Here is a 22,399-nt window from a genome sequence, read left to right as displayed (position 1 = left end):
AAAAGCTATTGGAAAATGGAATTATTCAGAGTGAGGAAAAGGCTAGGGGGAAAACCATCAAGAGACATGAAACAGAGGAGGTTGAGAGAACTAGCTCTTCTGTCCCATCATGTTTTCCACTCTGTTCTCTTTACTTCAAATGTGTTCCTTTTTGATCTGTACTTCTTAGAATCCTTTTTCTTCCTTCAAAGTACCACTCAGCCTTTCCAGGAATCTTTCCCTAATCCCTGCTCTCCCTAATTTTTCTTGCATTATATTTATTAACATGTTATTTTTCTCTCCCTTCTCCTATAATAGAATATTGCAGGGCAAATATTGTTTTGTTTTGTCTTTGTGTCTCTAAGGCCTAGAACAGTATCATCTGGCAAATAGGAGATGCTTAATAATTTTTTTTTGAGGCTGCTCTAGACAGTCTTTCTGGCTTTCTCCCCTCCCTAGAATGCTCCCTTCCCATGCTCTTACTAGTGACCTTCCCTGCTTCCTTTAAGTTTTAACTAACACAACATCTTCTTTGCTTTCCTTCTGTTAATTATTTCTTATTTATCCTATTTACAGTTTGCTCTGTTTATATTTGTTAGCATGCTCTCTCCTCTATGTTCCTCTAGAGCAGGGATTGTTTTTTCTTTTTGTATTCTCAACACTAAGCCTGACACTTAGTAAGCACTTAATAAATGTTTATTGATTGATTTAATTACAATGGATAGATTGTCAGGCCTTTAGTCAGGAAGACTTGATTTCAAATCCAACCTCATGCCTAGTTAATTATGTGGATAAACTTGAATTTCACTTTCCTTATATGTAAAATGGGAATAACAGCATCTACCTCTCAGAGTTGTTATGAGGACAAAATGAGATAATATTTGTAGAACTCTTAATACAGTGTATGACACATAATAGGTATTATATAAATGTTAATGTCATCATTATTATTATTAACTGAATTTCATTCCATCTTTGCTTAGAACAGAGCAAAAGGCAAGGGTTTAGCAGAGGAATAGGGAATGTAAATTGGATTCAGGGAAGAAGTTCCAATAGGAAAGGTTTTTAAATATTGGAATGGGATCCTGAGGATGGTTGTAGTTTTCAAAGAGCTGGGGGCTTCCTCATGCAAATAGAATAGTGTTGTCCACAGACAATAGTATTGGGAGAACCTCACCATCAACAGGGGCTTCCTCTTTAACTTTGATTCTGCCTACAGTCTCCTCCATGATGACAATAAACATTTTTAGTGTATATCCATTTCCTAGGTCATACTTTACCTGGGATAAATGACCAAAGATCACCAAAGTTATTGTTACATCTTTCAGAAGAAATCTTGAATAATTTTGAAGTATGAAGAAAAGATGCTTTAGAGAAGAGCCTTCAAAAAGTGGTCTTTTGCTCTACCAAATAAAATGTGTATTGTTTTTGTTTTTATTAATCACTGAACAATAAGCAGAATGGGATCCTTTTGGAAGGAGTTATTAACCCTCAATATAGTGATGTGATGTGATTAGAGAAAAATCCACATCCCAGATGTTAAGGGTTCAGTGCTCCCACCATCACAATCTGGAAAATCTGCATAAATATTTTTGGCCTTCCCTAACAGAGAAGAAGTCTGAATTACTATGTTATTTAAACATATGTTGATATTATACAATACTATATATATATATATATATATATATATATATATATTACGCATTTCTGGATTTCTAAACTTTTTCTGTGTCATCTGCTAGGTTTCATGTATCATCTAAAACTTCTGCAGACTCCCTCAAAGTTTTTATTTAATTTCTTATGGTGACCTGAGATATATTGAAACCTAAAGGGGAAAGTCATAACATGAAAGGGATAACTGTAGTTCAAGATGCCTGTTATTAAATCAAAGCTTCTTAAATTGTGGAACATGATTCAATATGGAGTCACACAACTGAATGTGGGGGGTTGTGAAATTTTGATTTATCATCAGTAAATGTTTGATTTGTATACCTATTATATGTACCTGGGGTCACTTAAAAATTTCTTAGGCAAAAAGAGGTCATAAGCAAAAAAAAATTTAAGAAACCCTGGTTTAAATTATGACATGTAGTTATGTTGACAGTTCATAAAACTTATCCATTGGCCTATGTAACTTACATGAACACTGCAAATGGACAAAAATTGGGGTCCAGAATTAAACAAGAAGAGGAGTATTTAGAAAGTCTTTGAGAAATTGCAAAGTTATTTTAATGGCCACAGACTTTTAATGATCATAGAAATACACACACATATTTGTATATGCACACACAAATGTAAAGCAACATCAGTAGTCTGCCAATGCTGTTATATGAGTAGGAGCTATGAAACAGTACAGTTTCTAAAACATTAAAAATAAGTACAACTCATAGTATAATGGAGAGATGCTTGGTGAAGGTGAGCAGGCTGCAACACATAATGCAAACAAGGAACTACAAAGAAGAATCAAAGGAAAGGAGATCAAAGAAATGTATGATCATAAAAGAAGATGGGCCAATCATGTGATTTTGTTATGTCAGGAAAAGACAAGAAAGATTGTAGTCTTTGGATACAACTTTGGACAGACCCAGGATACCATTTTGGGGGGAGGACATGGCTGAGACACACAGTATAGGTAGTCATAAATAGGTTATAATCTGTATCACTGATGGGAACATTCATATCAGGATCATAGAATCAAATATTTAAATAATGGAATGGAGTATTTATCTGTTAGGTTGCTTTACACTAGGGATAGATCTATAGCAGGGGTTGGCAGACTACTGCCCACAGGCTAAATGTGGATCACCTCCTGTTTTATATGGCCTTCAAGCTAAAAATTATATTTTAAAAAATATTTTCCCCAGTTACACTTAAAAAAATTTTCTTTTTGGATACATGTACATTAATTTTTAAAAACATTATGAATCATGTCGGAAGAGAAAAATCAGAACAAAAGGGAAAAACAACTAGCGAAAAAAAAGAAACAAGAAAAAAGAAAAAAAGTGAATATAGCATAGTTGATTTACATTCAGTCTCCATAGTTCTCTTTCTGGATGCAGATGATGTTTTCTCCAAAGTTTCTTGGGATTGCCTTGGATCACTGAACCACTGAGAAAAATCAAGTCATTCATAGTTGATCATTGAACAGTTTTGCTATTACTGTGTACATTGTATTCCTGATTCTGCTTGTTTCTCTCAGGATCAGTTCATATAAATTTTTTCAGGCCTTTCTAAAATCAGTCTCTTCATCTCTTTTTTTAATAGAACAATAATATTCTATTACATTCATATGCCACAACTTATTCAGCTATTCCCCAATTGATAGGAATCTACTCATTTTTCAACTTTTTGTTACTACAAAAAGAGCTAGTACAAACATTTTTGCACATGTAGGTTCTTTTCCGCCTTTTATGATTTCTTTGGGATACAAACCCAGTAGTAGCTCTGCTGGATCAAAAGGTATGCACACATAGAGCACCAGCCCTGAAGTCAGGAGAACCTGTGCTCAAATCTGGCCTCAAACACTTAACATTTCCTAGCTATGTGACCCTGGGCAAGTCATTTAACCCCAATTACCTCAGGGGGGAAAAAAAGTATGCACATTTTGACCCTTTGGGTACCAAATTGCACTCCAGAATGGTTGGATCATTTCACAACTCCATTGTCAATACATTAGTGTCCCAATTTTCCCATATCCCCTCCAACATTTATCATTATCTTTTCCTGTCATTTTACCCAATCTGAGCGTTGTGAAGGGGTGCCTCAGAATAGTTTTAATTTGTATTTCTCTAAAAAATAGTGATTTATAGATTTTTTTATATAACTATAGATGGCTTTATTTTCTTCATCTGAAAATTGTTCATATCCTTTGATAATTTATCAATTGGGGAATGATTTGTATTTTTATAACTTTGACACAGTTTTCTATATATTTTAGAAATATCATAAACACTGGCTGCAAAAATTTTCCCCAGCTTTGTGTTTACCTTCTAATTTTGGTTATATTGCTTTTGTTTGTGCAAAACCTTCTTAATTTAATGTAATCAAAGCAGTCCATTTTGCCTTTCATAATGTTCTCTAGTTCTTCTTTGGCCATAAATTCTTCCCTTCTCCAAAAGATCTGATAGGTAAATTATACCTTGTTCTTCTAATTTGCATATAGTATCACTTATGTCCAAATTATATACCTATTTTGACTTTGTTTTGATATGGGATATGAGATATAGATATATACCAAATTTCTGACCTATTATTTTCTAGTTTGCCCATCAATTTTTGTGAAATAATGAATTCTTATCCCAGAAGCTGGAATTTTGGGGTTTATCAAATACTAGATTACTATAGTCATGATTATTGTGTCATGTGTTTCTAACCTGTTCCACTGATCCACCACTCTATTTCTTAGAACCATATATTTTTGATGACTACTGTTTTATAATATAGTTTTGGGTCTGATACTGCTAAACCACTATCCTTTGTATTTTCCCCATTAATTCTCTTGATATTATTGACCTTTTGTTCTTCCAGATGAATTTTGTTATTATTTTTTCTAGTTCTATGAAATAATGTTTTGGTAGTTTGATTGGTATGGCACTGAATAAGTAGACCAATTTAGGCAGAATTGTCATTTTTATTTTATTAACTCAGCCTAGCCATGACAAGTTAATATTTTTCCAATTGTTTAGATCTGACTTTATTTGTGTGAGAAGTGTTTTATAATTGTGTTCATATAGTTTGTCTATAATTGTGTTCATATAGTTCATTGGGTTTGTCTTGCCAGGTAGACTCCCAAGTATTTTATTTTGTCTATAATAATTTTAAATGGAATTTCTCTTTCTATCTCTTGCTATGGACTTTGTCATTAATATAGAGAAATACAGATGATTTGTGTGGGTTTATTTTATATCCTGCAACTTTGCTAAAGCTGTGAATTTTTTCTAGGGGGTTTTTGGATGATTTTTTAGAATTCTCTAAATATATCATCATATCATCTGCAAAGAGTGATAGTTTTATTTCCTCATTGCCTATTCTAATTCCTTTAATTCCTTTTTCTTTTCTTATTTCTAAAGATAATGTTTCTAAAATGGTCAAAGGATATGAACAGACAATTCTCAGATGAAGAAATTGAAACTATTTCTAGTCATATGAAAAGATGCTCCAAGTCATTATTAATCAGAGAAATGCAAATTAAGACAACTCTAAGATACCACTACACACCTGTCAGATTGGCTAAGATGACAGGAAAAAATAATGATGATTGTTGGAGGGGATGTGGGAAAACTGGGACATTGATGCATTGTTGGTGGAGTTGTGAACGAATCCAACCATTTTGGAGAGTAGTTTGGAATTATGCTCAAAAAGTTATCAAACTGTGCATACCCTTTGATCCAGCAGTGTTACTACTGGGCTTATATCCCAAAGAGATTATAAAGAAGGGAAAGGGACCTGTATGTGCACGAATGTTTGTGGCAGCCCTTTTTGTAGTGGCTAGAAACTGGAAACTGAATGGATGCCCATCAGTTGGAGAATGGCTGAATAAATTGTGGTATATGAATATTATGGAATATTACTGTTCTGTAAGAAATGACCAACAGGATGATTTCAGAAAGGCCTGGAGAGACTTACACGAACTGATGCTGAGTGAAATGAGTAGGACCAGGAGATCATTATATACTTCAACAACAATACTATATGATGACCAGTTCTGATGGACCTGGCCATCCTCAGCAACGAGATCAACCAAATCATTTCCAATGGAGCAGTAATGAACTGAACCAGCTATGCCCAGAGAAAGAACTCTGGGAGATGACTAAAAACCATTACATTGAATTCCCAATCCCTATATTTATGCCCACCTGCATTTTTGATTTCCTTCACAAACTAATTGTACAATATTTCAGAGTCTGATTCTTTTTATACAGCAAAATAATGTTTTGGTCATGTATACTTATTGTGTATATAATTTATATTTTAATGTATTTAACATCTACTGGTCATCCTGCCATCTAGGGGAGGGGGTGGGGGGTAAGAGGTGAAAAATTGGAACAAGAGGTTTGGCAATTGTTAACGCTGTAAAGTTACCCATGCATATAACCTGTAAATAAAAGGCTATTAAAAAAAAAAAGATAATGTTTCTAGTACAATATTGAATAATAGTACTGGTAATGGTATCCTTGTTTCACCCATTTGTTTCTAGTTTCTCCCATTACAAATAATGCCTGCTGGTGGTTTTAGACAAAGGAGGCTACTTCTCAATTTAAGGAAAACTCTCTTTATTCCTTTGTTCTTTAGTGTTTTTAATAGGAATGGATGCTATATTTTTTTCAAAAGCTTTTTCTGAATCTTTTGAGATAGATCATCATATGATTTCTGTGAGTTTTTTTTTTTATTGATTGATAAGGTCAATTATGGTAATAGTTTTCCTGATATTGAATCTAGCCTTTTATTCCTGGTATAAATCCTACTTGGCCACAGTGTATTATCCTGCTGAAAAGTTGCTGTAATCTCTTTTCTAATATTTTACTGAAAACTTTTGCATCAATATTCATTAGGGAGATTAGTCTGTAATTTTCTTTCTATTTTGGCTCTTCCTGGTTTTGGTATCACTACCATATTTGTGTCATAGAAGAAGTTGGCAGGATTCCTTCTTTACCTATTTTTCCAAAAAGGACAAGATATTGGAATTAATTGGTCTTTAAATGTTTGGTAGAATTCACTTAAAAATCCATCTGGCCCTGGAAATTTTTCCCTAGGAAGTTCATTGATGGCTTATTCTATTTCTTTTTCTAAAATGGGATTATTTAAATTATTTATTTCCTTTCCTGTTAATATGAGCAATTTGTCTTTTTGTAAACATTCATTTCAATTAGTCAGATTTGTTGGCATACATTTGGGCAAAATAGGTCCTAATTATTGCTTTAATTTCTTCCTCATTGGTGATAAATTCACTCTTTTCATTTTTGATACTGGTAATTTTTTTCTTTCCTTTTTTCTAATCAAATTAATCAAAGGTTTATCTATGTTGTTGGTTTTTTCATAAAATCAACTCTTAGTTTTATTAATTACTTCAATAGTTTCAATTTTATTAATATCTCCTTTGATTTTCTGAATTTCAAAGTTGGTATTTAATAGGGAGTTTTAAATTTGTTATTTTTCTGGCTTTTTTAGTTGCATGACCAATTCACTGATCTCCTCTTTCTCTATATTATTCATATAACTATTTAGAGATATAAAATTTTCCCTAATAACTTTTTTGGCCATATCCCATCCATGCAGCTTTTGGTATTTGTCTCCTTATTGTTATTTTCTTGGATGAAATTATTGATTATTTCTGTGATTTGTTGTTTCACTCATTCTTTGTTTTTTAAAAGCTTTTTTTTTATTTTCAAAACATGCATAGATAATTTTCAACATTCACCCTTGCAAAACCTTCTGTTCCAAATTTTTTTCTCTCTCCCTTCCCCCTACTACCTCCCCTAGATGGCAAGTAATCCAATATATGTTAACAGTTGTTCCATACATATTTCCACAATTATCATGGTACACAAGAAAAATCATATCAAAAAGGAAAAAATGAGAAAAAAACAAAAATACAAACAAATAACAAAAAGAGTGAAAATACTATGTTGTGATTCACACTTAGTCTCTACAATCCTCTCTGCGTGCAGATAGCTCTCTCCATCACAAAACCATTGAACTGGCTTGAATCACTTCACTGTTGAAAAGAGCCATGTCCATCAGAATTGATCATCATATAATCTTTTTGTTGCTTTGTACAGTTTTCTCTTGCCTCTACTCACTTCACTTAGCATCAGTTCATGTAAGTCTCTTCAGGCCTTTCTGAAATCATCCTGTTGCTTGTTTCTTATAGAGCAATAATATTCTATAGCATTCATATACCATAATTTATTCAGCCATTCTCCTCCATGTGATGGACATCCACTCAGTTTCCAGTTCCTTGCCACTACAAAAAAGGCTGCTACAAACATTTTTGCACATGTGAGTCCTTTTCCCTTTTTTATGGTCTCTTTGGGATATAGGCCCAGTAGAGACACTGTTGGATCAAAGGGTATGCACAGTTTGATAGCCCTTAGGGTATAGTTCTCTTGCTCTCCAGAATGGTTGGATCAGTTCAACAACTCCACCAATGTATTAGTGTCCTAATTTCCCCACATCCCCTACAATATTCATCATCTTTTTCTGTCATTTTAGCCAATCTGAGAGGTGTGTAGTTCACTTACTAATTCTTTAGAGTTAGATTATTTAATTTCCAATTGGTTTTTAATCTGGCCCTTTATTAAATATAATTTTTATTGTTTTGTGATCTTAAAAGGATGCATTTACTCTTTCTTCCTTTCTACATTTGATTGTGAGGTTTTTACGCCCTAATACATCTTTTAATGTATGTGCCATGTACTGGTGAAAAAAAGAATATACTTTTCTTCTCTATGTCCACCTAGTCCTTCCTTAGTAGTGTTTTGTTTCTAACTCACCCTGCCCCCAGCTTGACTCCCTTTCTATTCCCTCTCCTCTTTTCTCATCCTTTTCTCCCTGCTTTCTAGCCCCTCTCTTTTCTTTTTCCTTTCTCTCCTAATCCAATATTTGTTAAACATGTGCAATTGTTTATTTTTTAATTTTTTATTATTATTATAGCTTTTTATTTACAAAGTATATGCATGGGTAACTTTTCAGCACCTACCCTTGCAAAATGTTTTGTTCCAAGTTTTCCCCTCCTTCCTCCTCCCCTTCTCTAGATGGCAGATAGTCCAATACATGTTAGATATGTTAAAATATATGTTAAATCCAATATGTGTATACATATTTATATAGTTATCTTGCTACACAAGAAAAATCAGATCTAGAAAGAAAGAAAACTCACCTTATCAACATCCATTCAATTTCCAGTTTCTAGCCACTACAAAAAGGGCTGCCACAAACATATTTGCACATGTAGGTCCCTCTCCCTTCTTTAAGATCTCTTTGGGATATAAACCCAGTAGAAACACTGCTGGATCAAAGGGTATACAACATGTGCAATTGTTAAAGTAAATTTCTATATCCAAAAGTGATTGTTATTCCTTCTTTGGGCAAACTGATGAGATTAAGTGTCAGACAATATTTATCTCCCTCCCTTCTTTCCCTGTATTTTAATTGGTCTTTTGTGCTTCTTCATGTGATCCAATTTATCCCATTTTACCTCCCCTTTTCTTTTTTCATATTATAAGGATTATAGTGAGCTATAATCCTTTTTTCTACCTCTTAATATCTTTTTCTTTGATATCATCACATCAGAGTCAATTCATACCTATACCCTTCATGTATGCTCCCTTCCTTTAATGTCCATTAAAAGAATACAGTTCTTAAGAGTTACAAGTATCATTTCCCCATCTAGCAATGTAAATAATTTAACTTTTAAATGGTGATTTTTTTTTCTGTTTATCTCCATGTTTCTCTTGAGTTCTGTGTTTGAAGATAAAAATTTCTGTTTTTTTCAGTAGAAATGTTTAACATCTATTGCCTCCCCTGAAAAATGATACTTATTCTTGCTGGGTAGTTGATTCTTGGTTGTAATCCCAGGTCCTTGGCCTTTCCAGAATATGGTATTCCAGGTACTCCAATTCTTTATTGTAGAAGCTGCCAGATCTTGGGTAATCCAGATTGTTGCTCCTTGATAATTGAATTGTTTTGTTTTGTTTTGTTTTTTTTCTGGCAGCTTGCAGTACTTTTTCCTTGAGATTATAGTTCTGGACTTTTGCAATAATGTTTCTTGGGGTTTTCCTTGTGGATCACTTGCTGGAGGTGATCAATAGATTTTTTTCAATGACTATTTTGCTCTCTGGTTCTAGTTTATCAAGTCAGTTTTCCTTAATGATCTCTTGAAGGGTGCTATCCAAGTGGTTTCTTTGACTGTGTTCTTCAGGTAGATCAATAATGTTTAAATTGTCTCTCCTGGATCTATTTTCCAGGTCAGTTGTTTTTCCAATGAAGTATTTTACATTTTCTTTCATTTTTAAAATTCTTTTTAGTTTGACTGATTCTTGATGTCTCATAAAGTCATTAGCTTCCATTTGCCTGGTTCTAATTTTCAACGTATGATTTTCTTCAGTTAGCTTTTGTATCTCTTTTTCCATTTGATTAATTCTACTTTTCAAGGTGTTGTTTTCTACAGTGGAGGTTTTTTTTTGTTTTTTTTTGTTTTTTTTTTTTACATTGACCAATTGTATTTTTTAAGGAATTGTTTTTCTTTTCCAAGCTATTCTTGCATATCTCTCATTTCTTTCCCCAATTTTTCTTCTACCTCTCTTATTTGCTTCTTAAAATTTTTATGAGGGCTTCCAAAAAGCCTCTTTGGGCTTGAGACCAATTCATATCATACTTTGAGATTTTCCACATGGGCATTTCTTCCTTCCTCCCTTCCTTTTTTCCTTCCTTCCTTTCTTTCTCCTTTCTTTCTTTTGTCCTCTTTTGTGCCTTTTATGATCAAGCTGTGCTCCTGGGATAATAAAGGGGCTTGCTGTCCCAAGCTTTTTATGCCACTCTAAGCCTTGGCTTTGAGCATACGGGTCCCTTGTGTTTGGTGTCTTGCTCACAGCAGAGGGTACCGTTTGCTTTCTAGGCAACAACCTGGTTTTCTGGGCTGGCAGTTTGCCTTCTGAGCTGAGACTAAGGCCTACCCTACTAGTCTGCTCTGCTCATCTTCTGTGAGTAAGATTCTCTCACTGGCTTTCCCAGATAATGTCTTAGCTGGACTGAACACCTTTTTCATGCCAGTGAGACTAATCTTTCTTAAAATTCATCCAATCTGTCTTGAATTGGAGGGTGGTTTTATTCCATTAGACTTGATTTCATGAGTCTTGGTTTCATGTGGTTTTTTTTTAGGAAAACTGGGAAAACTTGAGCAGCTTCCTAACTTCAGTTTTCCATCTTGGTTCCTATTTTACATATTTAATGTAAAAATCATTCTTAGTTCCTGGGCCATAGTTTACTGACTCTAGTTATGGTGATAGAATAGACAATAATAACTTGTTCTACATTTGCTTTTGTGTTTCTCAGAGCTCAGAATACATGGGATGATTAGCAAACTGAGAATCTCTGTCATGACATTCTGCTAGCTCTAGAGAAAGCCAAGTGACAGATTTAGCAGCTGCTTCCACAGGTGTCAATGTCAGTTGATCAAATTATACATTCTGCTCCTGCTAGAACTCTTGTAATAATAATCATGAGATGTATAATAGGTATCATTGTTTATCTTCTCGATGAATGGATAATGAAGATTAAACCGTAGTATTCCAAATTAGCTAGAAAGGTCCAAATACCACCACATAATCTATATGATTCTTGTCCAAGGACCAGTCCAGCCATATTTAGGTGGATTGTCATAAAAAATTTGATTTCTAAGCAGTTGTTTTTTTTTCTATTCTCAACAACTCATAAAAGATATCTACAAGATATAGAGTAGTTTTGATTTGCTATGTGATCTGCCCCAGAAGTCGGGTCCATTATGATTGAAGGACAGATACTTTAAGTATGAAACTAGCTAGGGATTGGGATTGAAAATATGAAAAATGACATAGATCCTACTTTCAAGGAGTTTACAATAAAACGGTTGTGCTAAGACACAACTAAATAGTAAAGCCAAGAAATAACTTTCATTGCTTCTATTGAGTCTCTCTATCAAGTTCACTTTAGGGCATGATATTAGTGATGGACAAGTATTTTCCTTGCTTAGTTGGACTATTTCCTTCAAGAATGTGATGATGGGGACAGTTAGGTGGTGCAGTGGATATAGCTGCAGCCCTGAAGTCAGAAGGGCCTGAGTTCAAATGTGATCTCAGACACTTAACACTTCCTAGTTGTGTGACTCTGGGCAAATCACTTAATCCCAATTGCTTCAGCAAAAAACAAACAAACAGAAAAACAAAACAAACAAATAAAGATGTGATTATGTCTTAGCTCATGAATCAATCCTAGGCTGGGCTGGGTCAAGCAAGCCTCTCACTTATCACACTGGCTTCTCCCTGGCCTTGATAAGATACCAGACACTGAGCTCCTTTCTTGAACTTAACTGCCAAACATTCCAACTTTGCTGCAGACAGCACAAGTCTGTTGGGCCAGCCACATTGTTCGAATGCCAAATGGATGCTTGCCAAAAGGATTATTTTATGGAAAACTCACACAGGGAAAGCACTTAGAGGGTAGTCAGAAAAAGCAATACAAGGACACTCTAAAGATTTCTCTTAAGAACTGTAGAATTGATTGTATGACATGGGAGACAATGGCACAGAACCACCCAGTAAGGGGTGCCCTCTCAGAGAAGGTGCTGTCTTCTATGAGCACAGCAGAATTGAATTAGTTAAGAAGAAATGAGAGATGTGCAAAATTAGAGAAGCCACCCTAATGTTCATAGGGGCTATCCATGTCTGACCTGTGGCAGGGCATTCCGAGCTCATCTTGCTCTGATCAGCCATAGTCAGACACACTGTAACTGGACTCTTAACATAGTGAGGTCGTTTTGGTTCTCTTTGAGAATGAGAATGACAACCATTCTTGTTATGGATTCTGGTGGTCTCTACTACCAACTAATTCCTGAAGGGGAAGGGACCTTTGATGGTTCTTTTGACCTTTCAAAACTCACAAGGTCAGTTCTATATCCAGATGCAAACTCACTTGAGATTAGAAAAGGATAAACCTCAAAGAGGCAACAGAAATGGAAGTGCTGTATGTCACAGTCAGGGTAGGGAGATAAAGCAGATATTGCCTCTTCCTCCACTTAGTGACTCACAGCAGTCCTCACTTAAAAATTATCCCCTGTGAGGGGATGGAGAATGTCCCCTGTAGTATATCCTCAGAAGTCTGCCTCAGTAGTAGTAAGAGACTTTTTATAACAACATAATTCAGACTTCTGACTCATCAAGACTGGCAACAATAGTCAGGAGATATCTGTATTTTGAAGTGATGACAGAGAGATGGAATCCTTCCTCAGTTTAAGCTTCCATTCACTTGCCTGGAATTCTGGATGAGAATTCCCATGCTCCAAAGTGAAGGGATTGGGGTAGGAAGGAGTTGGAACATTACAAGGTACACAAATAAACATATGCTGTTGGGACAAATGGGATAACTACAATGTGTCACAATACATTTGTAGAAGACAAGATCATTTTCAGTTGGAGAGAAGAATCAAGAAAGATTTCCCAGAGACAAATGACCCCTGAACTGGTCTTTGAAGAAAAAGAATTTCAACAAATAGAGATAGAGGAGGGACCTGTGAAAAATGTATTGAGGTAGGTGAACACGGAGTTCAGGAATAACTAGTAGTTTACTTTGGTTGGAATGCATAGCATGTACAAGAAAGTAATGGAAAGTAAGGTTGGAGGCAGACTGTGGAGGGCCCTAAAAAGTCAGGCTGAGGAATTTATATTTTAATCTATAGGCTAAGGGGAGGCATTGGACATTTCTGAGCAGGCTGATGACATTTTTATTAGGAAGATGACTTTGGCAGCTATGTGGAGGACAGATTGGAGAGGAGAGGGATTTGAGACACCGTGTATTTTAAAATCAGCTGGAGTCAGGAGTTCAGGTTAAGGGAAAATCTTCAATCTTTATTCTTTTTGAGATGAAGGGGGATTGTGATAGCAATATGGGCAGCTGTGACAGGACCCAGCCAGCAGAGGTGAAGGGGTTTCGCAATAGCAATGTGAGCAGCTGCCACAAGAATCCAGCCAGCCTTCTCTCCCTGCCTCTCTTCCTCCCCTCTGCCTCCACTCACTAAAATCGTCATTTCCTATACAACACATCAGGATTTGCACAGAGAGTAGGCGGGGGCCATTCTTTCTCCAAGAATATATATTAATAGAGTATTGTCCAATTACTATTTAGCCTCATGTGCTTGGGACCTCAGTGCATCAACTCGAACTTTAGCCCATTACATCAAGGTTTGTTCCCTAGACTTCTGGGTTTGCCTTTGACATATTTATTTTTTTTCTCTTCTACTTTTCCAGTAATTCTTCCCCTCTTATATGAGTAAAGAAGCATAATCAGACTCAGTTTCTTTTGTTTTGATTAAACTACTTTCCTTTTTTCTCTTTTAAGATTAAAGTCCTGGCCAGCCACCATCAGTCAGCTTGGTTCACCTGCCCCTTAATGATTTGATCCCATTTAGTGCTAACTTAGATGAGAAGTTAAGTGCCAGGATAACTTATCTCTTCTTTGGAGTCACCCATTATTTCCTTAGTAGTCACATGTAACCTTCTCATCTGCAAATACATTATTAATGAATTTCCAAGGTAAAACTTTTTGAAGAAGGAACTGGGAATTCATAATTAAGGAAGCAGTAGGGGGAACTTCTCTGCCCACTTATAGTGGAAATATGGAAAGAACACTGAATTTAGAGTTGGAAGTGCTTTGAGACCTAGTTCTGTCATTTACTAGTCTTGTGACCTTATTAAAGTCACTCCAACTCTTTAAGCCTCAGTTTCCTCATACATAAAATTGGAATAATAGTAATAATACCTGAGTTGTGAGGAAAGCATGTGGTATACCTTAAAGCATTATTTAAATAGGTAATCACTGATAATAATAATTAGGTTATTATTTAGAATCCCTGCTTGTTATATTAACAACGATTTTTCCCAAACAGATTATGAAAAGAATGTTGGTCACATCATGACCCAGAAATTTCTTTGGGAATGGAGTGGGTTCCCAGAACAGTTTGTAAATGTAAATTAATTGAAAATTCCCAAAATCTATTTCATAAACAGTCATCTCTGTTACTGGGTTTGACCTGTGTTTAGGAGGTTCCTATGTGAAGTGGTCGAAACTGAATTAGTTTCTACATTGAAGTTGAGTCTGAGAGGAATAAGGGGAGTCCCCTCTCCTTTGCAGAAGAAACTGAGTTTCCCATCATTACATTTTGCCTCAAAGCAATTAATAAATATTCATTCTATGTTGATAGTGTAGGGAGCTTTTGAGGCTATCTTTTGTGGAACCCTGGACCAGATGAGCACTGAGCAGGCTTATACAAGGTAGTTCTTTAGAAAAAGAAAAATCTAAACAGAACCTAACACACTATGTAATTATTGTGAACAGACTTGACTATAGAGAAGGGATGAGAAAATGCATTTTCCTCTTGCCTTTACAGATGTAGGGAACTATGGTTATGAAACATTGTATATATTGTTAGATTTAGATGAGACATTAGTTTTGCTGAACTGCTTTTCTTGCTTCATTTGTATCTTCTTTGTTAAAGAGGATGTCTCTCTGGGTAAGAGAGGAGGAAAGGATATATTTGGAATTGATGATAATGTAAAAGTTAAAGATATAAATAAAAATAAAAATCAATAAACATATTCTTCAAAGAAAAAAAATATTCTGAGCTTCAGGGAATTAAAAAAAAAGGCCCTAATGTCAGTGAGGACACTCTGCTTTCCATGGTGGCAGTCATAGGAAGTAATTATAAACTGGTAATAAGTTTAAATTCATGATAAGTTAGCAATTCGTATGGACCAGGGGGATAAAAGATAGAATGAAAAGGTTCCTAGAGAAAAGGGTCTGACTGAGAGGATATTAGAATACTTTCTCTCATGGTGACTCAGCTGTTATTTATTCATGAAGTGCCTGTGTACAGTATGGAAAATGGGCTAAACCTAGAACCTGATACCTGCCCTAGAAAGCTTAGAGTTAGGAAGGAGAATCAGGTGTGATAAAGTTAAGGAACATCTAAGTGACTGAATCAAGCAAACTGACATTGGAATTCTGGGAAGATGGAGATGCTTTTTTAAGGAGAGGGAAAGAGACTTTGCTTTATCCCAAGTGACAGCCTACTATGAATCTTTGGTCTGTGGGTAGGAGGAGTGAGTAAAATAAAAGGAGATTGGAGGTTGTAAGAGACTGTAAGAATTGTTGGAAGGTCATGAAGAAGGAGACAAACATTTTTAGATATGATCATGCATATTTATTACAAGGTTTTTGTTGTTGTTGTTTTCAGTGAGGGGAAGAGATATAAGAAGGAGAGAAAATAAATGTTTGTCAATTGAAGAAAAATGTTGGGGGCTAGGCTATTCTGAAAGCCTTCTGAAATTAGCTTTGGAGATGAGGACACCTAAGACCAGGCTAATCAGAAGTCTGACCAACCCCTTTCTGAGTGGGTTGTATGACTCCACAAGGCCAAAAGAAAGAATGCTTACCCCAAGCAACAGTCTTAGCACGTGCCCTAGTTACACAGCAGAATGAACAAAGGAGTGATTTAAACATCTTGAAATAGAAATGGCTATCATGAAGCACCAGAGAATCAGCAGAATCACTGGCTTTCAGCAAATGCAAAACCTTTACATCTCGGTATTCTTCCATCCTTGAGGTCAGATTGCTGGCAGTCTATGTGAAGGAACTTTTCAAGCAACTTGCAGCCAAGAGAGTGCCTCTGGAAAGAAGAAAAGGGAAAAGACAAAGCTGAGTTCATTTACCCAGCTTCTGGACCAAGGAAAAGGAACATAGAAATAAGCTGAAAGAGAAATTAAATAGAAAACCTTTGTTTCTTGGCTCTCACCATCACACAAAGAACCATAGGCTAGAAGCTTCTGATAGAACTCCTGGTCCTTTTTCTGCCACAATTCTTTTGAAAGAACCACAGAGTTATTTCCTTTGTGTCTCAGTTTCTTTCCCTAAAATAAGATGTTAAACTTTGTTTCCCTGTCCCTCCATCAGCCAGCTGCAATGGCAGCACAAGTTTCCAATTGGAATAAAGGGAGGCAAACAGGGATCCTTTTGAAAACAGGAATGAATGAACCTTTCGGGATAATGTATACTCCAGTAACTCAAGGGGCAGCAGAAAGATACATTTTGACACTAGGCCCATTTTACTATAAAATAATCTATGCAGAAGGGGGCATTTAATCTGAATGGCAAGGTTTTTATCACTGAATAAATATTGCAACACTTGGGTCTCAGCTGAGTTAATCATGTGCAAAGGACGACTGTGCCTTTCTGAATTCCCTAGCCCAGATCTCAGATCTCAGTCCTCCTGGTCTGAAAAGGGGAAGCAAAACATCATAGGTTAAGCTACCAAGGATAGCTAGTTTCTTTTAAACAAACTTATATTTAAGGAATTGAGTCAGCAAAAGCACAGAACTAATAACCAGGAAATGTGAGCTCTAGCCTAAGTTCCACCTCTGGTCTGCTAAAAGTCTGACTCTGGACAAGTTGCTAAACCATTTTTGTTTGGTTTTCTCACCTGTAAAGTGGAGATAGTGCTATATTGCCTTACCTATTTCACAAGGTTATTTGGGGGATTAAATGAAATAACATAAAGCACTTTTGAAAAGTGTCAATTGTCATATAAACAAATGAAGGGCTTTATTATTGCTACTAACCATTTTTTTTCCAAAAAGATCCATTGGGGTCCTAAAATAATGCACAAATCTCTTCTTTGCTGCAGGTTGTCTAGGTCTATGGCATCTTTGATGTCATAGCAGAAATAAGATGCAGCTAAAATTCACAAACACTGCTCTTTTTGCTAGTCCCTTTAGTGAGATGGTTGTTGAACTACAAGGTTGAAATGGTTAATTAGAGTAAGATTTCAGCTGTCTCTCTCTTATCCCCTCAGGCTGGTGGGCATTCTGTTTTTCTGGAAGCTGCAGGTCTGGTCTGTAATAGGAGCCGTGTCTGAGAAGGCACTGCAGGGCGCCATGGCAACCGATGAGCTGCTGCTATTGCAGGGTGCCTGCCAGGTTGCAGCTCAATCCTATCAGTTATCATTCCTACAGGCTCAGCAGAAAAGAAGGCATAGTCTTTAATTTAAATTGGAGGAAGGAAAGCAGGTGGAGTGGGGAAAGGGGGATCAGTAGCACAAGCAGTCAGGTATGGATTCATTCATTGCCTGTGATTTTCAGTTTGAATTAAATCTTTAATTGCAGGGAGAGAGGAAGGCCCCATTTGTTTTCTTACAACACCCCAACATGTAGTCTGATATAAACCATCTGCTTAGAACTACTGAAGTCTGGGACATTATTTTCAAAAGCCAAATAGCCTGAAAGCAGGATAGGTGTCTGGACTTTCAGGAGTTTTTTTTCTGACCTGGTATTAGAGAGCTCTGCAACGTTCCTTTGCCTTGAATCCATTAGGCTGTCACTTTATAAATCTCCTTTTTATTTTCCATTTCAGCTGATAACTAATCTCTCTGATAGAATGTTGAAGGAGGAAAGGACAAGGAATGGTAGTACAGAGTCTGGATCACCACACATAAAAATAGGCTCATTACAAATTGTGAGACCCCAGGAAAGATTTGCTGCCCCTTCTCACTGTCTTCTTTTCTTGTCTTTGTTGTTGTTGTTGTTTTTGTTGTATTGTCCAGATCTGTGACGTCAGAAATATGGCAGTTTCTTTGTATAGACTCCCTCCACAAAAACAGATCAGCGATCCAGCAATGACTTTTAGTCTTGAACAGTTTCCTGGATACTGGATACTAAATGATTTTCCAAGAATCATACAATGCTCAAGTGTCAGAGGTAAGGCTTGAATTCAAGTCCTGACTCCAAGGCTAGTCCTTTAGGCCTGTTAGTAATTGTGTTCTTGATGGAGACTTAAAAAAAGTATTTATTAGCATTTACATAGTGCTATAGGATTTGCAAGGTATTTAACAAATATTTTGCAGTATTTGCCAAATAACATTTTGTCATTGTTATTTGGTCCTTATAACAATACTAGGAGATAGATGATATAATTTATAATTTATCTCCATTTTACAGAGGAGGAAATTGAGGCACAAAGAGATTTAAGTGAATTGCTCAGGATTGTGTAACTAGTGAGTGTCTGAGGCTAAATATGAACTAAATTCCTAATTCCATGGCCAGTACTCTATTGCCTGTGCTACTTATAATAATAATAATAATGAATATTTATATAGCTCTTTTAAAATCTGTATATGTTATCTCATTTTATCCTCATTACAATCTTGTGAGGTAGGTGCTATTAGCAAATGAGAAATCTGAGATTGAGAGACAAGCTTAATCGACTTTGTCTGAGGTCACACAATTAAGTATCTGAGGCTGGATTTGAATTCAGTCTTTCTTGATTCCATAATTTCAGCATTCTACCCATTCTGCAATCTAACCTTTTTTTAAAAAGTGTGTTCCCAACTCAAAAATTCTAGAAATAGAAGTCATTGCTTAAGGGTCTGGAACTGGTAGGAAGTTGGACCTTCAAAAATCTGTATTGTCCAATGTTGATTACTTCTTTGATTCAGTAAAATGGTCTCCTCTCTTTTGATTACTAGAAAAGAGGTCTGAGCTGCCATCTTTTAAACAGAATTCTGCACAGGATCCTAGAACACTCTTGGTAATAGTCTCTGAGTTGTGTCCTTTTAACAATTTGACAAAAGTTTTCTCTTTTTTGTTTCCCTTTTTTGTGTCTTTCTTTTCACTACTCTGTCTTTCATTTTTTCCCCCCTGCAGATCTGCACATCTTCACTGTTTCCACTTTAGGACGGAGATTTTTTTTTTAAACTAAAGCTTTTTATTTTCCAAACATATGCATAGATAATTTTCAACATTCACTCTTGCATAACCTTGTATTCCAAATTTTTTCTCTTCTTGCCTCCCCCCATGGCAAATAATTCCATAGATGTTAAGCATGTGCAATTCTTCTGTACATATTTCCACAATTATGCTGCACAAGAAAAATCAGATCAAAAAAGAAAAAAATGAGAAAAAACAAAATGCAAACAAGCAACAACAAAAAGAGTGAAAATACTATGTTGTGATCCACACTTAGTTCTCACAGTCTCTCTCTGGATGCAGATGGCTATTTTCATGACAAGACTATTGGAACTGGCCTGAATCATCTCATTGTTGAAAAGAGCCACATCTATCAGAACTGATCATCATATAATCTTCTTGTAATCAGCAATCTCCTGGTTCTGCTCATTTCAATTAGCATCAGTTTATGTAAGTCTCTCCAGGTCTCTCTGAAATCGTCTTGCTGATCGTTTCTTATAGAACAATAATATTCCATAACATTCACATACCATAACTTTTTTTTTCCAGGTGAATAATTCCAAGTCTTTATTCTGAAATGTGAATATATTGAACACAAAATATATATGCATTGTTTATGGTTAACAATTGCAACAAAATAATTCTATTGGTTCTTAATGTGTATTACATAAATATTTGGATGATTAGAGTCTTAATGTACTAAATGACAGAATTTTATATGTAAAGGTTATTTTTTACTTTTATTTGTTTATTATAGCTTTTTTTTTTAATACAAAACATATGCATGGGTAATTTTTCAACATTGACCCTTGCAAAACCTTCTGTTCCAACTTTTCCCCTCCTTCCTCCTCCCCCTCCCCTAGATGGCAGGTAATCCCATACATGTTAAATATATTAAATACAATGTCATACCATAACTTATTTAGCCACTCTCCAACTGATGGGCATCCACTCAGTTTCCAGTTTCTTGCCACTATGAAAAGGGCCACCAAAACATTTTTGCACATGAGGGTCCCTTTCCCTCTTTTAAGATCTCTTTGGGATAAAGGTCCAGTAGAAACACTGCTACATCAAAGGGTATGCACAGTTTGATAGCCCTTTAGCCATTGTTCCCAAATTTCTCTCCAGAATGACTGAATCACTTCACCACTCCATCAATAATGTATTAGTATCCCAGTTTTCCCACATGCCCTCCAACCTTCATCATTTTCTTTTCTTGTCATCTTAGCCAATTTGAGAAGTGTGTAGTAGTACCTGAGAGTTGTCTTAATTTGCACTTCTCTGATCAATAGTGCTTTAGAGCACCTTTTCATATGACTAGAAATGGTTTCAGTTTCTTCATCTGAAAATTGTAGGACAGAGACTCTTAAACTTTTCTGTGTCTTGGACCCCTTTGATAGGCTGAAGTTTATGAACAGGCTACTCAGGACAATGTTTGTAAATGCATAAAATAAAAGATAATATTATAAAGGAAGCCAATTATACTGAAATACAATTATCAAAATATATAAAAAAAAAATCAAACCCCAGATTGAAAACCCTGTTGCATGGTAAGCAGTTTGAGGGTAGGACCTGGGCTCAGTTGGATAGTTGTCCAACTTAAAATAGACATTTTGTTTTTATTACTGTCTTCAGCAGCATCATTATAAACTGTCTGCTTTTTACAAAGACTTCCTTTAGGATCTGCAGAATTTTGGTTCATCCCACACTTATCTGATTTCCTCTTCCTTTTTCTCCTTTAGGGGTTACCACTTTGGGTGAGCAATTTTGCCTGATTGAATTATAGAGGGAGTGGCTGACAGAATAAGAGAGGGGAGAGAGCTCATTTGTCACCTATTTTCATAGACACTGCATTAGCTGCCAGGCTGATATTGATTTTTAAATTGCTCTCTGTGATTACACTGCATTATGCTTTGATTTGGCTTACTGCCCTGATCTGAGCTTCTGGCTTTAAGCATCTCTGGAACGTCTCTGAAATCTGCTGATGCTTCTTTTTGGGATGAACCCACAGCATCTGCAAGGGGTCTATAGACTGTCACTGATATCCTTTCTGATGAATGCTGTAAAGCTTTTTAAAAGGGCCAAGAAGCAAAGGATGCCTGCGTTAATAACTCCATAGCCTGGCAATTCTGCATCAGTTCTGAAATTGCTTCATATCTTAGGGGAATTGATGGCAAGACTAATGGAGCCACTAAGCTTCCCTTAACAAGATAACTCATTCAATATAAAACTTATATAGTAATAATCTGAGCCCCTATCAGTAAGAAGAGAAAAAATATTCTGGGATATAGAATTAAGGCCTATCAGCTAATTCTTTCTTTGCTAAATTAGTATCTCATGAATAATGTTGGTGAGTGTTAATGAAGATCAAGATTATTAAGCACCAACAATTCTTTCCAGGGGCATGGCTCTGCTTGTCCTCCCACTACATTTTCCAAAATGCTGCAGAAATATTAGCTGCCCCTCCCCACCCCTGCAGCTTTCTTCTTTGCACCAAGTTCTCAGTGATATGTGTACAGTGGAACTGAAGCTCTGCAGAATTAAAGGTTGCAAGGTGGGGGAAGGGCTAGTGAACAGAAATTGGTTTCTTAAAGCTGAGGTTTCTGGGTAGCAAAATGGCCCATTGCACCCCTGGAAACTGAGAGATCCTGCAGGACAAAGGAGGGTGTGCTGAGTCATAGAACTTAGCAGTATGACAGGAAATGTGGGGGAGAGACAGAGAGTGGAGGGGTCAGGATCATGTGTGTGCCCCAAATTAGCATAGATTCACCCAAGTGGCCCACAAAAAGAGAAGCTCCTGTTTCCTAGAAACTGGTTTCTTTTTCAGTTAGCCAAGAGAATTAAAAGGGTCTCTTTTAACAAATGTTGCTTACAGCATTCTTATATTATTGGTCTGTATTTTAGGAATCTTGAGGAAATTATAAGGGATGATGAAT

The 22,399-nt window shown here is 36.0% G+C and overlaps 1 pseudogene; it reads left to right on the top strand.

Annotated features, from left to right (window-relative positions):
• The first annotated feature begins 12,512 nt into the window (after positions 1 to 12,512).
• LOC111718664 overlaps positions 12,513 to 22,399 on the top strand; it is a 61,791-nt pseudogene continuing 51,904 nt past the window's right edge.

The sequence above is a fragment of the Sarcophilus harrisii genome, chromosome 2 (genome assembly GCF_902635505.1).
Source record: "Sarcophilus harrisii chromosome 2, mSarHar1.11, whole genome shotgun sequence".
Taxonomy (NCBI): domain Eukaryota; kingdom Metazoa; phylum Chordata; class Mammalia; order Dasyuromorphia; family Dasyuridae; genus Sarcophilus; species Sarcophilus harrisii.
The sequence above is the reverse complement of the archived record's forward strand: the minus strand, read 5'-3'. Positions and strand labels throughout refer to the sequence as shown.